Below are 15,699 nucleotides of genomic sequence, written 5' to 3' on the forward strand. Positions count from 1 at the left end.
GCGAAAGAAATGGCTATTGCAGCAAACTGGGCTCAGCCATTAAGGTGTAGGAGCAGACAGAAATGGGAATTTCATTTTTAATAATTAAAAAGTTATTGGGTAACAAGTTAAACGCCACTATAAGGAAATTCATAATATAGTTTATCCTACAAGACCCACCAGGCTGGGCTCTTCAAAAAGTCAACGTCATTTGAAATTTTTAAAAGGGTGTATTTGTGTGTAGGGGAGAGGGTGGGGGTGGAGTTATATATTCAATTTCAACAGGCTAAAAAGACATATGGACCAAATGTGTGACCCTGATTGTATCTTATATCCAAAAAAGACCCCCAAAAAAGTCTACTACTATTTAAAACTAACACACTTTGGAAATAATAAAAGTTCAATATGAACTTGAGAAAAAGTCTGGAATCACAGTTGACTTTCTTGGCTGTGACAATGGTATCGAGGTTACGTAGAAAAATGCAGATAAAAAAAGAAAAAAGAAAAATGCAGGAGGTGAATACTGAAGTGTTCTGATACCTTTCAGTTTGAAATGATTTAGGCAAAAAAAAAAAAGATATCAAGCAAGTGTGGCAAAATGTTAAGAATTAGTCGATCTACACTAAGAAGTACATGGGTATTCACTGTGTTCTTTCAACTTTCCTATAGTTCTGCAATTTTGGAACTTAAAAAAAGTTGAAAAAATCTGGAGGAAAACTTAAAATGAGAAAGTAGGTCTTGGTCCAACAGACCTGGAGTCAATATCTGACTACGCCCACGAGACTATGAGCTACCAAGAACAAAGCCATGTCCATCTCAGTGTCCCCTGTCCTAGCGCAAAGCCTGGCACAAGGAGGCACTCGATGTCTGACGAGTGGATGGGTGGAAACGGGAATGAAATGCTAGCTCCAGCACACGTCAGCCACCGAAGCCTTCGGCACGTTATCACGGAGCACAGCTGTGATGATACCAGCCTTGCAGGGCCCTTGACCTGAGAGAATGTACGCTGAGGGCATGTCAATGTGCCAGGTGGCACATGCTTGGGACTAAGCAAGTGGTACTGTCACCATCGTTCTTAGATGAGTCAATGTGTGAAACATCCCTGACGTTGAAAAGTCCAAGAGGTTTTAGTTTTCAACTGAAATCATCCAGATCTACAGAAGGAATGAGATTTGAGAGGTCTAATGACAGTTTCCCTAACACTTCCACGATACCTCAAAAACACCCCCTTGCTGATCTCTCTTTTAAAGGCTCTGTCATTTTATCGGCCACGAGCTATTTCTTTGCATCATCCTCTGACCTGGGACACGCCTTCTGCCAGGAGAAATGTGAGCGGGAATGGATCTCCCTGCTATCGGAAAGCTCTTCACAACAAGCTTTTCTTACGCAAAGTCGAGCGATGTAGCTGTGTTACCTGAAGGGTGGGTTGGAAATGACTTTAAAAGGAACTCCTCAGCTACTGAAGGCCCAGCAGTGATTCCAAGATGGTGAACAGACCTGGGCGGGTGAGACAGAGGAAAGGAGTCCCGTGGACGAGTGTGGTGGAGGGGTAAGAAAGGGCTGAGAGCAGGGGCGTGCGTGCGTGCGTGCGTGTGTGTGTGTGTGTGTGTGTGTACGCTACAAAACATGGACAATAAAAAGATCCTACCAGGCACTTTCCTCTCCACACACCTTGCAGAAACACCCCGGAAGACGCAGCCTGTGGGCAGAAATGCTGAAAAGCTCCGGGGTGGCTGTCTGCTGCCTGACAGCCACTTCTCCCTCCCCGGCAGGATCCCAACAGACCGGCCTGGTGGCTTCTGACTCTGAGCCTGGCGTGGACGGCGTGGATGACTGATGCTCACGCCCCGACGGTTCTCCCTGAGGCAGCAGGAGGACTTACCACTTCCTTAAACTCTAAAGTCTTGTGAATATTAGAGCAAACAAAGTGAGTTTGGCTTTCAAGAAATCCCCCTGTCCGCCTAGTGGCATAAAAAAAAAAGACAAGCTTCATGTTGAACGTTGGATCTGCCTCTAATAAACTCCGTGGGTTACTGATTCAGATTTTGGCAGGAAAGGCTTTCAGACTACTTTTCAAACACAGGGAGGAGAGCAGCAAAGGGAAGGGAAAGGGGGAAATGGGACGACACCAGGCTAGACACGGAGGGGGACTGAACTTTTTTATCCGATAAAATTCCGATTTCCTAGCTGAGATCAAGAACTTTACAGCTTAATATCCAGTCCCCAAGCTAATGCTAGCTCTTAAGTAACACCATCCTCAATTATTTCCAGGGATGAAAAAATAATGACGTAAGAAAAACCAGCAGGAAAAAATCCAGCACTCCAGCTTTGTGGGCTGTAACTGGCTTTTTCATTTGTTTATAAAGTTGGTGTCTTGGAGAATAACAGAGGGTAATTCCTGCTTGCTCTAAGGGAGGCCACCATCTGCTATTTGAGAAAATGATTAAATATTTCTCACCTGTTAAGAAGCCCTTTGCAGCTATGCGACCCTAAACAAAGACTCAGAAGTTGGTACTTTTGTTTACAATGTATGTTCCTTTTCATTAGACAGACATTTGGAAAACTCTGCTGACACCTCAGAGGACACGGGATGGCCTGACCTCTGGGGACTGAGGATAAAGTACCTAACTGGGTGCATGACACCGGGCAACCTGCTCTGCCTCTCCATGCCTCAGTTTCCCCACAGTCAAAATGGTGCGAACAACGCTGCTCCCTGGAAAGGGTGCCGTGTGGCTTCCATGAGCTAATCCGCACAGCGATGAGAACAAAGCCTGGCTCTCGGGAAGTACCCAGCAGAGGTGAGCTCCCAGCGCCAGTGGCCTAGGGCTCTTCCACAAACTGTCACAGAACCTGGACGGTCACCACGTCATCATAAATCCCGGTCTGTACGGACATCCAGGGTCAGGCCTGTTGTCCCAAAGTGTTAATAGCCGCCTGTTTCCCTTTCAAATGTGTCCTGGTCTGGACAGTATGTTATCGGGTCACCTGAATTATCGCTCAGAAGATAAGCAGATGAAGGCATTTTCCAGGAAGAGGGGATAAGAGAAAGATATCAAAGGGGGTTTATTTAAATGTCTAAAAGGAGCAGCATGGCTCAAGCTGCCATTTGTATTTTGTTGTTATTGTTATTATTTGTTTTTTAAGCCAAGGATATTCTTAAGAGACTGAAAGAAATAAAGAGCCAGTAGAAAAGAAAGGCTGGCCGAGTGGGCAAGGACCAGGGGGTGAGCTAGGACAGAAGGTCCCACACGGAGGCCAGTGGGGACGAAGGCGAAAAGCCCAGCCCCGCCCAGTCGCTCAGGGGCTGAGTGGTGGTGATGATGCCTTGAAAATAACTGCATTTTAGGGTTTAAATCCCTCTTTGAAGCAAAAAAAAAAAAAAAAAAAAAAAAAAAAGACTAAAAGTGGCTTGACAGCGATGTCTGCCCTCAAAGGCATTGCCGTCCGAGAGGCTGACCGGCACACAGAGCCAAAGACCCGCGCCAGACTGAGTGGCCGGGAAGGGTTTGAGGCCCCTCGAGGTTCCTGAGAAAATGGACAACTAGCGGGGATTTCTTGTGCTTCTGCCACAGAAACTCAAGGTTGGGCTGGGGGCTTTATAAAGAACAAGCCAGCGAGGTTGGCCGAGGATGGATGCTCCCATCAGGAACGCTTGTTCTCTCCCTGCCACGCTAAAGTACACGCACCACCACAGAGCGCGCTACAAACCAGAGGGACAGTTCTAGACGGTCATTAAAAAAAAAAAAAAAAGAGAGAGAGAGAACGGTTTTAATAACCTCACTGAGCTTTGCAGTCCTAACTGCTGCCCCCTCGCTTGAAATTCCTTTACAGCTTTTCCCGTTTGATTCTGATTAACCATCAGTATAACCTTTGGGTTATGTAACTATATAAAGTTGGGTTCTGTGGGAGGCTCAGCGAAATGCCGCGCTGAGCCGCCCACCGGTGAAGCGGCTGACCCACCTGACTCAGGCTGCAAGTAAGGCTGCTCCCCGCGCTGCCGTCGCCAGCGTCTCCCTGCGTTTCCCCAGGCTAGAACTGCCTCACTAGTACTTCTTCCCCAACGTACTACAGACGGTTTGGGCTGAATGAGAAACTGTGCTGTCAGCAAGAGGCATTTGTTCATTTACCAAACCGAAGGCCGGGCTGGCACAGCAGGAGGAGGGAGGCCGGGAAGCCGGGACACAAGAACTGGCCCTGTCACTTAGCAGTCACGGGACAGCTTCCTCACGTGTGAAGTACCTGCTGGGCTGGGCTACTGTATGAAGTGAGCAAACAGCGTATGGAAATGCCTGGCACGCTGCACTCGTGGGCAGCCTCCTAGTCCTGTCCTGGAAAATATCTGGTTGGGATCATCAGATTATCTAATAACCAACCAAATGAGTTGACTAGATTCAGTGAGATTCAAACTTTTCCTTCTTTTCTTTCATCAGCTCAGACTCTCCAGTCATCACCTAAATCCCAAGGTTTGGAGGAATTTTTAGGACGTTGCACGTTAATTCACTGAGGCTCAACAATCAGAAACTGAGCCCCTACCCTGTCTCAGCACCGTGCTGGTCACTGTGGAGCGGGTGGGAGTTCAGAGAAGGGGGAAAGACAGCTGCATCTAGGACTCTGCTAAGAAAGACAGGAGGCACCAAGTGTCTGAATCTTGGGAAGGTGGAGGGCTTCCTGGAGGATGTGGCATTTGAGCAGAGCAGTGATGGTCAGGCATGACTTGAAACTCACACACATACATGTGCGCAAACTCATTTGCTGTTGCCCTTTTTCAAGTAGTATTCTCATTTTTAGACATTTTGTCCCTTCCACTGATAAATACAAATGACATAAGAATGTAATTCAATGAATCCAAAACATGGGTTAGATCTTTCACAAGAAAAACACAGATAGAGAAGGGTACAGATGGGTTAATAAAACTCCTAGTGGGGCACCAACTGCTTACTGTGATAACGTGCAACTAAAAGGAAAGAATAAAGCATTTATCTTGCTTTCCCTTTGATTATATGAGGGCAACCAAAGGACTCTCGATGACGAGGAAAAGCTCACGGTACAGAAGAATTTCAGCCAGTAAGTGTGACAGATGGTGGAAAAGCCACCCTTTTGCCACTTTCCAGGAGATCCTAGACCAGGCGAGGACCACCAATGCATGAAAGCATTAGCTGAGAGGCTGATGGGGAACCTGACAACGCAGGTATCAGGTTGCCACAACCTGAACTTAATCACTGGCCAATCCCAGCATCACTAAAACTCACTTACCTAGACATTGTGAGCACCTGGGTGTGGGGCCATGTGAAGCTCACTGCAATGCCTTCTGAGTTTCTTGCCAAAACTTCTAACTTGAATCCAACCAAAGCTCTAGAGTCAACTTCCATTTATAGGGAATATGAGGGACAGAGGAATAAGCTGAATGAAGCCACAAAGGCCTCCAGAATGCAAGATGGTTAACGAACAGCTGACCTGATTTCTGCAACAAGTCACTGACCCGAAGTGAATGGGAGGACAGGGAGAGGCGGGGTGGCTCTGGGTTAAGACAAGTAATTCTCGACCCTGGTTTGTGTCCTGCTGGAACAGACCATGCAGAATGACGCTCGTGAGAAAATCAGGGAGATAGGATTACGGATGGGTTTCAGCTGAAACTGAGGAATTCTTATTTATTTCACTACTGTGATAACAGGGTTGTTTATGTAAGAAAAAAGAATGTGCTTAAATAGATTTGCCCTGAAGTATGTAGGGGTGAAATTGTATGACTCCTGACATGCACTTTAAAATACTTCAGCAACAAAGAAACATGGTCAGATACTGCTTTATCTACCCCAACACCTGAAAACAATCGTGACAAAATCTTGACAAAGATGAATCTGGGTAACGGCTACCTCTGGGGGTTCAATCTAGTGTCTTCTATGTTTAAATAAGTTTGACAACAGTAAACTTTTTCTAAAAGCTCCTGATGTGGTTCCGTGATAACACTTAATTAACTTCCGTGTGTGCATTTCATTTCCCACGTAAAGACATGTGACTTTGAACCGATACTCAGTTCAGATGTTTACTGGAAAAGGCATTTAAAAAAGCTTTCTGTGGAAAGCTTTCACACACGTGAATCCCAAAGTGTGCTCCTGGGACAGTGGTATTGGCACCACCTGGTTACCTGTTAGACACGCAAGGCCTCTCCGTGCATCCTTGAGCCTCACCCATGACCTGCTGAGCCGGAAACTCTGTAGTGGGACCCAGCAGTGCGTGTCTTAAGGCCTCCAGGTAATTCTTTCACAGGCTCAGGTTTGCGAACCACTCCTTTAACATATATAGTCTTGGGAGATGCCTATTCTTAAAGGACACCTAAAAAAGCTGTAATATTTAGGTACTCTATGTTTTGGGAAAACCCAACTTAGAATTTGATAACCTGAAAACACTAATATTTTGCATGGAAGGGAGAAAATATTTCACAACGTTGCTGCCCATTATTCCACATTCCTGGATATTGATCATCAAAAAAGAATTTACACCGTACTGTGTTTACAAAATAGTTGCTGGTAATCACGGTACATTTGCCCGGGTAGTGGGTGTTCTGTGTTGTGATAACCCTTCTTCAATACAGATGGCAAGCGGGGGTTTGCGGTGCGGCATCTGCTAACCGGGAACTCGACAGAACAGTCTGTCTTTGAGAAGCGGTTGAGCAGGTTAGTTCAGCTGGCAAAGGCACAACACTGGCCCAAGGTCATGGCTCCAAAGCCCAGTTAGAGCGGCTAGCTTCCCTTGGTAATGCAGCCCTCACTCGGGGCCTAACCTCTGCCAGCACCCCATGCAGGAGGAGGCCTGTTCGCCAGGCAGGAGGGAGTGGGAGGATTGGAAATCCACGGCGAGCAGGACGGCTGAGGCCAGCGGGAGGGTCAAAGTGTTACTGTCAACAGATCCAGTGCCTCTGACATTAAAAATAAATAAATACGAAGGCTGCACAAGAACGCACAGACCTAATTTCCTGGTCAGCAGGAGTATGGATTTCACCAAGTGATTCACGGATCACCTGAGCATTTACAGAAATCTCACTCAGATGTGCTTCCTCGACCTCGCCCAGGGGTCGTCTATGTCAGAAGGACCCAGAAGCCTTGCTCAAAAGGGACTGCTGGGCCACGCCCCTGGAGTCTGACTCTAGCAGAGTTTGCACACTTAACAGCTACTCAGGGGATGCTGATACTGCTGGTCCGGGGCCAGATTCTGAGAAGCACTGTCTAGACTCAATCCCGCATCTGAATTCCATCTCATCCATTCCTTTTAATGACAGGTCAGCTCCTGGTCAGCAGAGACGCTGCCTTTTCCATAGTCTATAAAACTAGGTGTTGGGCTCGGAAACCAAACCCATGACACATCAAGAAGATGAGGAGGGAGGAGGGAGTAGCCTAAGTGCAAACATTCTTCCAGCAGGCGGCATGGCTGCAGCCCTATCCTCAAAAAGCTGACGCTGGATTCCCGCAGCCCTTTCCCACACGAGTCTCCGGGAGAGAAGACCTGGGCACTCGTGTGCGTGTGTGTCCCAAAGCCAGCTTCCGCCACACACACCGACGGTCCCCAGGACGCGAGACTCTCTCCCAGTCCAGCCTCACTTGCCCGCCCCTGCCCTCCCGGCCGAGGATGTCAGTTTGTTCACCTGCGTGGAAATAACAGCTGCTTGTCACGGGCCACATGAGAGGCCTCACTCGCAGCGGTAACTGGCACGCCGTCCCCGAAGCTGTCATTCTCTGGTGTCAGCACAGCCCCCGGTTCAAAGATGCGCTGTGACACGAAGCAGGCAGCGCCGCGAGTGTTATTGGCGCCGACTCCTCTGGGCTCCGACACCAGTGGCAGCTGCTCGGCGCCCAGGGTTTGTTTCACCCAATTATTTGTTTGTCACTTGGAAGCCCAGGATGTCGAGCAGGTATTGGGGAGGTATTTCTGGCCTGACGCACAGGCAGCAAGCATAATGAGGCCCTCAGGTGAAGGTCTGTTTTGTCAGTTAGGTGGTAGGCTGACGATGTGCAGCCGGGAAGCCTGAGCAGCAATTAGGGGATTTGAATAAGATAAGATACCCGGCAGGATGCTGAGAAGGCTCAGAGAGTCGGCCTTAACTTTTAAAAAACCCTGGAGTAGGCAGTTTTCAAGTTTGTCCTGGAGCTAATTCAGAAGGAGGAGGGGGAGAGCTGTCTTTCCTCAACTCCAAGGGCCCTAAGGAGGAAAGGCACCAGCCTGACCCCAAGGTGCACTCTGGGGTGGGGCGGGGGGGGTGAGGTCCCGAGCAAACAGGGGTCATGGGTCATTCGGGCAAATATCAGTTACCCATGGGAGGCGAGGCCGCAGTGGAGATGGAGTGCCACCTTCTAACCAGTTATCCCCAAGCTTCCTATTTAAGTCAGGGGTCTGTCCTTCCCACAGGAGTAGAACTCAAATTGATCTGATGCCTGACATCCTGGGAAAAGGACATTAAGTGAGGCACTGTGGCCCCCAGAGCCAACTGCGAAAACCAAACCCACGACATTTAGTTTATGATTAGCTATTCGACCAAAGCACCCGGCAGCAGTGCCCTTGTTTCTAATCCGAGAATAGGTTTCTAAGATTCTCAATGTCTCATCAGTGACGCCTTTCCTTTCTACAGCCATCCATCTCAGAAAGTAAGGGAGACAGCCCAGACAAGCCTCATTCTCCACAACAACGCGCGATGGGTTTGGTAACCAAAAACGAACCCAGCTCCTCCTTAAATCCACCCACAGTTTGAGTTTGTGCCACCCCTCGGGTGACGCCAAGATACTGAAAAAGTACTGTTTCTCCACTCTAAAACAAACCTTTCCCCAACGGATATGAGAAGGCTGGGAGTAAAGCGAAAACCCAGCAAAGAGCAAGTGCGGTCCTGGGAGAAACTGGACTTACATTCACCTCCTAGCAGATGAAAAGTAGGAAGAAAGATTGCTTCGGTCAAGGAGGCCTAGATTAACTTTTGAAGAAGCAGAGCTCTGATGAATTGTTTGGTGCACAAGTCTGCTGACAGCTAAAAACAGATGGTGAGGTGGTGACATTCCTGTGATGATGGAGAATGGTCCAGCCAAGCCTCATTTCAATGCACAGTTGGTAAAATGAGTCACTCCACAGAAGAAGGTGCCTCCTGCCAGCCTGCCCGGCTCCAAGGCAGGTGGGGCCTTGCTCTGCTGTGGGACCTTGAGCCCCTCCAGGAAAGGGCAGTCTGCGCACTTGAGAAGTTAAGTACAAAGAAACCCAGCACCCAGGTTCTTGATACTGTAGGGTTTTATAAACATTTACTAAGCTGATAAAACACCTCTTTTAACACTACTGGAAATGCAGACTGGCAGAGGGGGAGGACTCTGCACTGTGACTCTAATTCTGGAGGGAGGTTAATACTTAACAGCTGGTATTCAAACAGTAGCGCCTACCCTCTCTCCCCTCCCCCCTCACTGCTGAGGCTCCACCCCCTCTCACCTCTAAGATGCTTCTTACAGAGATGGACTCTCCAGGGGAGGAGAGCGTTCTACAGCCCCATTCTTGCCCACAAGTCAGGACTGAAGTCATAGCCTGCCTTCCAAATGCAAGTGTCCACAGTCTCGTTCCCAGCTCCCTGGGAAATGAATGCCCTTTGTGCAAGCTTCAGGCTCTCAAAGGACCCAGAACACTCCAAAGCAAACCGTGGCCTCTAGACCAGGATGGGACCTGGGAGTCCACCCAACTTGCTCAAGTTAATGAGAAAACCTAGTGTGACCGCTCGGGGTTACAAGCAGCCCGGCTCAGACCTGAGCCTGGGTCTCCTGTTACTAAAAGCAGCTCCTGCTCTGGTACACCCCACCACCTCCACGTAGCAGGCCAACTTGGCAAAAATTGAAGCGACCAAATCTAGCTGAAGAAACATGAAGACAGGAGGCCCTGTGGATGGGTGATACCCAGGCCTTTCCAGTGCTCCCCTAAGTCTCCTCAGCAGTCTGGTTCACTGAGGGCATCAGTTATCAAAATGGGAAACCTGAAGGGGCAGGTTCTAGCCTAACAGCGAGCACAAGCCGGCCAGTCCGCGCCCACAGAACAGCCCCTCGGGAAGGGCGGCGTTGTCTGCAGTCCACTGAAGGCAGGTGTTTCTGGTCGGCCACCCCATCAGAGCTCACCTAAGATGAGCTCTTTAGGCTCCTTTCCCATGACACCATTTTGAAAGTCTCTTCTTGAATTTTAAGATACGTTTACACTCTTACTCTTCTGGCCGTTATCTGTAATGCGATCTGATCACCTTGTATTTATCTCCTGAGCCTGTTACATAGTCAGCGCTCAGTCACACTTGTCGGACGCAAGACTTCATCTCAACAGGGCTTCCGCCTGCAGCCACTGAAGGACGAAATGCAATAAACACTGACGTCACTGACTTCACAGGTGACAAGTCTGATGTCAGAGGAAGATTCCTTGTCAAACCAAAGTTTACAGGATAAAGTTGATGAATAAAGAAGCCTTCGGAGATTCGGCCCCAAGAGCTCCAACAGAGGACAGTCTACACTTGGAAAAATCAAAAATTGATATAAAACAGAAGGCATTACATGGTTGGGCTTTTGGTGAGAGGAGCTTTACTATGGAAAAGCCTCTTCCCGGCGGTAAGCAGATAAGGAGGAAATGATGTAATCTTGGCTAAAATTAGGTTTTAGTGTCACTCTTCTGAGAGATGTGAAAGGTCACAGATAAGAGGGGGAAAATGTTTTCCAAGTGGCTTTTAAAGGCATCCAAATATAACCATCTCCCACACCAGCCTATTAACACCACACACTTGAGACATTTCTCTCTTCAAAAGAACTCTTAGAAAAGGCAATGATGTGCTCTCAACCTCCTCCTCTATGAGACAAGGTTTACGAGGGTCAGAGAAGATTGGAGCGCCCACAGAACATTACTCCGTATTAACAGGCGCCCCTCCTGCCTCTGCATGGATTTGGGCCTCGTGCTCACGTCATCGGTTGCCAGGGAAATGTCCCTGCTGGAAAATCCTAAGTCATTTCTAATAAAATCTGGCTGAAAAGTAATGATCAGTCCACTTATAAGCACAGGAATGGGTGTGGAGAGTAGAAAGATGGAGAAATATCATGTCTCATGAGGAGGGGAAATCAGAGATGCTACCATGATGCCGCTCTTGGCTGCACCTGCTCAGATAACGGTGGGCATCTTGGGATGCCAGGAAGACCTGGGTGAGGCTCTCCACCATCAAGGGAAAGCTCCTACCATCCTCCAGGGAACACAGAAGACCCTGGGATGGCATGCTGGAAAAGCCCTGGGGACTTGTCCTGGCCAACGAGATGGCTGGAAATGCCACACACCACGCCCAAGCTGAAACTTTAAGACGCATTCTATAATTCTGTCTCTACTCTTTTTTTCCTCCCAAGAGAACTTCCATGATGGGGGCTGCTCCTCCGACCCAGGTCCCAGAGTAAACACAAGGGGAACCACCGCTGGTCCGCAGCTGACACCCAACACAAGACCTTTGTTGCTGTAAATCCCTGCAGCATAATGTGCAAGAGCGAAAACCCTGTTAAATGATGTTGAAGAGCAAAGACATCTCTCGAGAATGTTCACGACAGTGCACTGTGTGTTGTGCTGCTGGACCCTAGTAAAAGGTTTACAACAGAAAGGCACGTGGAACATGGTGGCTCTTCCCCCTGAGCTATTCCAGTGACATGATTTTCACTTTTCAACTCCTGGATTCAGTTAATGTTGAGAGGTTTGCTCGAATGGAAAATTCTGCACAGAACACCCACAGTGACCTGACAGCATCCCACTAAGGACTGGCCCCTCCACTCCTATCCATAAGTTTCAAAACTGGTGAGAAATGAGTTGCCATTGGTAGGAGGGGAACCAAAGGCATAGCCACGTATGGCCAGCTTTCCACTTGGAGGGAAAATGGACCTCCAAATACTAATTTGTGGGCTTTCTTACATAATCAAGCCTTAGAATGCACTCTCCCAGGAAGCCCAGGCACCCAGCCGACTGAAGGAAGTCAAGTCTATACGGTTGGGGGCGGAGGGGAGTGGCACTGAACCTAATTCAGGCCCAGAATCTCTTTGGTGAATTCACAAAATGGGTCTTCAATTGAGAGCCATTTCTACATTTTTAAAGCACAGAATGGGCAAGTAGGTAAGAGACTGACGGTTGCCCCAGGCTGATTCAGAGACAGCTGAGCCCAAAGTCCAGGCACCATGAAATGAATCAAGTCCCTGCCGCGCTCCCTCCACCACAGGCGCAGGAATAAACCGGGGAAAACCCGAAGCGCGCGGAGATTACTTGAGTGGGAATCAATCATTTCTTCACTGAAAAATTCCAACATTTCCTCATACAGCATCATCACTGGATTCATAATTCACCACAGTTGCTTCCTGAGACTGAGCATTGCTGGGCTCTCTGAGTAACTGAGACAAATTTTGTTTGTTAAATAAATTCCAGGCAAGAGTATGTTTGACTTATGCACAGGAAAGGAGAGAATTCTTATGTAAGCTGCAAAACAATGGAGTTTTATCTTATCTGAGGAACTTATTGCCGCTTGCCTGTGTGTGTTTTACTGCCAAAATAAAATAAATTGAATCAGCTCACACATGATAACATGCTCTTTCCTAACTCATACTAATTGCTTGGCTAATTGATGTTTGTTGAACTTTCTCCATTTCATTGAGTGATTAGGTACAAAGCTAACAGTTGACATCTGTAGGCGCTTAACTGGCGTCTGTAATTACTGTTAATGTTAAATAATTGTTAGTTAATTGGAGTGGTAACTGACTGAATGGAATCCAGATTGTGAAGCAAAAAGAAACCTAGTTAAATAAACATACATTTTCAGAGAAAACAACATTTTTCTGCAGTTGTCAGAAACCAGAAATGCTCCAGAGGCCAGGGGATGGCCACAGGCTCCTCGCACAAGGGAAACTCCCCCGGCCTGGGGCTGACCCTGTGTGTCTGCAAGTGTGACCAGCGAGGAGGCCCTCTGTCATTTAACTCTTCTCATTAAAGACTCTCCGAAACTGATCTGGTGTTTTCTAAGCCAAGTGTCTGCTATGGTGTGTGTTACTTTCTGGGACAAGCAAATGCCACACCACTGCCTAAGCAGAACACTAAATACGAACGGCATGAAAAGACGCTGGTCAACATTCAAGCTTCTTTGCTAATATTGCCAAGTATGGAGAAAAGTCTTTCCAAGAACAGCAGCAATCAATCAATCAAGTCAGTGAAGAGCCTTTCAGTGGGCTCAAAAGTAAACAGAGTGGAGTCCGATGACTGAAAGGAAGGAATGTTATCCTGTAATCTGCTCCAGCACACAGGCCGCCCAGCATCGGGGGTCTGGCCTACTTTCCTCTGGAAAAGTGGCATCGCTGTCAAAGTTCTACTCCAAAGACACCATGGAGATCAATTCAAATGCTTGGAATATCTTCCACCCCTTGCATTAAATTTCCAGTGCTGGGATCCAACATGTACCCAGGATTCCCCATCTATGAGGTCAGGGAGAGACTAGGTGGCACTTAATGGAAAAATATCTGGAGGGAAACACTTTCTACAACATAGAATATTTTTAGACCCTTACTGATGGGTTCACACTAACAATACAAGGCTTCTGTTTCCCAGAATGATCAAGGACTAATTCTATACCACAAATTCTGCACATGAGAGTCTGGCTCCTATAGGAAGGTCAATTTCCATAACAAAAGGGGCTGATTGCGTGTTATTTGCAGTGTGGGGTAGGAGGGGAAACCCAACCACTCATATCTCCTTTGTCTCCAATCAAGCACCAATTACCCTTCAATAGTATTTAATTTTCCACATATCAGACATCTCTGTCTTCTAAAGACCCAAGAAAGCGCTTTGAAACTACAAAAAAAAAAAAAAAAAAAAGTCCAGGGAAAGAAAAATAAAGAATGAGTGACAGTCTAACATTCCCTTATGTGGGATTTAACACAGTACAAAAATGCAACTAATTTACAGAGGCTGAGCTTCTGCACATGGGGAGTGAGCTTTATGTCATGTTCTTACAACTCAACCCAAGACGTTACAAGGAACTGTAAAATGTCTCCATATGTTTATTATAATTGGATTTTAAACTCTAAATCCTTTTTTTTTTTTAAAGAAAGCTATTCCACATTCAACTGCATTATTGTCACTTACATAGAAAGCACACAATTATTTTAGGGGAAGGGCCTTGGTGCTAACATAACTCTTAAAACCAAGAAATTCCCCCTTCATGTCTAAACCTGACGGATGAAGTGAGATCACCACGAAAGATTTTACTGGGTTCTCAGTTACTGAACCTCATCACACCAAGCAGTATCTGTAGTAACTTTTTTCTCACCTCATCTCGAATCTCAACCAATATTTTAGCCAGATTTTCTTTCTATGCTGCTGATAAAACCATACTGTCAAAAACACCTAAAGGTCTTACTAATCTAAAGTCTCCAACCTCATCTGTGTCCCTTGGAAACTCTTAGTACAAAATCGACCCCAAGAAGCAGCCTAGTGTGTCCACTAGTAGGTCTGGTAAGGCCTGGGAAAGCACAAACAGCCCTGGCCAGCAGGGGCTCAAGGTGGCCCCAGTGCTCCGTCTGGTATTCGTCATGGTGAGTGAGTGCCCCCCAGAATCCCCAGGGCTGACCTGCGGGAGGGGAGGTGGGGGTCTACTACTTGGGAGGGTGGGTGATTGTTCCCTTGACGTCCACATTTCAGGAGACACCGGGTGCTCACAGCAGGAGGGAATCACAAATCAGGGGCCTCATCGCTACATGGGCCATGCCCCACCCCAGCTATTCAGAAAGGCACAGCTCTCCAACAGCTAGCTCGGGGCACCTCTCCCAGGGAGGGTCCAACCCTGCCTAGAGACAGGCGAAGGCAAGAGAAGGGGTGAGAAAGTGATGGGGTGAAATACACCTCCTGGCCACCTCTCGTCTGTGCCTTGCCTTGGTTGCAGGACACATCCTGGAAAAGAAGCAATTCAGGGCCTTTTCTCTAACCCTCACCGAGCCCGTGGACCCACACCAGGGCAGGTATCACGTCCACAGAGGGCCCCAGAGAACAGAAGGGCTTCCCTTTTCCTTCCTCAGCAGGTAGCTGTGCCCTGGAGCAACGCTACAGTTCAAAAGAGATTCATGATCGTGGCAGGATGGGCATGTGCGCCAAAGACTCATTTTCTGCATTTCTGCCCATTTATCAAAGTGGCAAAACCCCAAGAAGTAGGACCTAGAATAGGTAAGAAAGGTTAATACTGGCTGGACACACTGAACTGACTGAAGAGTTAGTTCCTTTTAAGGATAAATAGCCCAGGATTTGGGGGTACAAATCCCATTGCTCCTAGAGCAGTTCAACCAATTAAGCACGGACAAGAAGTTAGTCTCTCTGTGTGCCTGTCTCGCTGGGAAAATTAATTTTTCCTTTGGCAGATGGTTGAGTCACAAAGACAGAAGGATTCATAAAATTCACATGAACATCCTGTAAACATTTAAACACATAAAGATTAAATAAGGCAACCATGACCTTGATTAAAGTTAAACTATTTTTTATGCCTAAGCCCTGCAATTTGGAGGTTCACTGCCCCACCCCTTTCGACATGCTCAGTTCTCACCGCGCACGTCGTGTGTACAAGGAAGCGCCCTGTTTGATTAATTTGTTTCAAAATGGGAAATAAAAGGCATCAGAAGAGAGCAGCGATTCGGAACACCTTAACACAAAAATCTACTTCTGGTTCTCTATTAAATCAGA

General features: G+C 47.4%; 1 protein-coding gene and 1 long non-coding RNA gene across 2 annotated transcripts in view; one reads left to right on the top strand and one right to left on the bottom strand.

Moving 5' to 3' along the window:
* The window catches only part of AUTS2 (activator of transcription and developmental regulator AUTS2), a 1,021,658-nt gene that overhangs the window by 59,575 nt on the left and 946,384 nt on the right, over positions 1–15,699 (bottom strand).
* LOC116657440 lies at positions 1,556–3,729 on the top strand. The gene is made up of 2 exons (XR_004312510.1): positions 1,556–1,906; positions 2,527–3,729. It is a non-coding gene; the product is annotated as an uncharacterized LOC116657440 (long non-coding RNA).

Source organism: Camelus ferus, chromosome 18 (genome assembly GCF_009834535.1).
Source record: "Camelus ferus isolate YT-003-E chromosome 18, BCGSAC_Cfer_1.0, whole genome shotgun sequence".
Lineage (NCBI taxonomy): Eukaryota > Metazoa > Chordata > Mammalia > Artiodactyla > Camelidae > Camelus > Camelus ferus.